Genomic DNA, 1,049 nt, shown 5'->3' on the forward strand with positions numbered 1-1,049 from the left:
CGTGTAGTTACATTTCTGAGGAGGCGAGGTGAGCTTCTGACTGAGGCTTTTTCAACTGTTACTGGAGCAGAAAAAACCTTAAATGTGCTAGAACAAATGTTTTTTATTACTCTCATCTCATCTTTGCATGCAGCTCTATTTTCTTCATGTAAGATTTGAATTAAAATCAAGCAGATGAACAGTCGTGAGAATATGGGACGCCATCTGCACTGCCAAAATACAGGACCACTTTACATTCACATGCTGCAGCTATCACACCTTCCCCTTAGCAAGGAACACACAAACTAACTTCCTGCGTCTTTCATCCTTGTAGCCACAGTCTGGTGACTAAGCCCTGCAGGGGAGCTCACATACATACAGGTATCAACAACAAACTAGCTGACAGGTGGGCACAGAGCAGCACAGAAGAGAAGAAAAAGTCTTTCTGTATTGTGTCTTTATATCTGTAAAAAAAAAAAAGAAACTGTTTAGAGTTTAACTGAGAAAAGAGACACGGTTTTTCATTCACAACTAAAAATCATTCATGTGTTCGCATTGCAGCAGGTAAACACATCTTTGATATGTAGCTGGCTTTCAGTCACTGAAGTGGTCGTGTACTGCAAACCATACAAAAAGTAGAGCGTGTCCGCCCCCAACCAGGCCAGTTATTGTGGTGAGGATATTAAATTAGACACTGCCACCACCTCAGGGTGATGTCCACTTAATTCAATCTATTGTGGCTCTTTGTCTGCCTGGTGACATTTTATTGGAGCATTACCAGCGCTCCCACTGGGCCTGTAAACCGACATAACTTCACAATGAGCATTCACACTCGCTCTTCCCCGTCTGTCCTCGTCTTCTCACTTCACACTTCTGTCCTCGCAATCTGAATATGCCACGGATCAAATGGGAGCTTGTAAAGGAATAGTTCCATACACTGTCTGTGTTAAAAGAATGGAGCTGGTGTAAGGAAGTAGTTCACCTAAAAATATACAACGATAATTCACCTGGTTGTTGTTTTTTACATGTCTCTTTAAGTATATGTTAAACAAGATAGAACATGTTAATTG

General features: G+C 41.4%; 1 protein-coding gene across 1 annotated transcript in view; it reads right to left on the reverse strand.

The window, feature by feature from the left end:
* Nucleotides 1-1,049, reverse strand: part of slc41a2b (solute carrier family 41 member 2b) — a 51,298-nt gene that overhangs the window by 14,954 nt on the left and 35,295 nt on the right. The window lies entirely within an intron of this gene.

Source organism: Morone saxatilis, unplaced genomic scaffold (genome assembly GCF_004916995.1).
Source record: "Morone saxatilis isolate NCDOM2014 unplaced genomic scaffold, NCSU_SB_2.0 Contig10, whole genome shotgun sequence".
In the NCBI taxonomy this organism is placed as follows: domain Eukaryota; kingdom Metazoa; phylum Chordata; class Actinopteri; family Moronidae; genus Morone; species Morone saxatilis.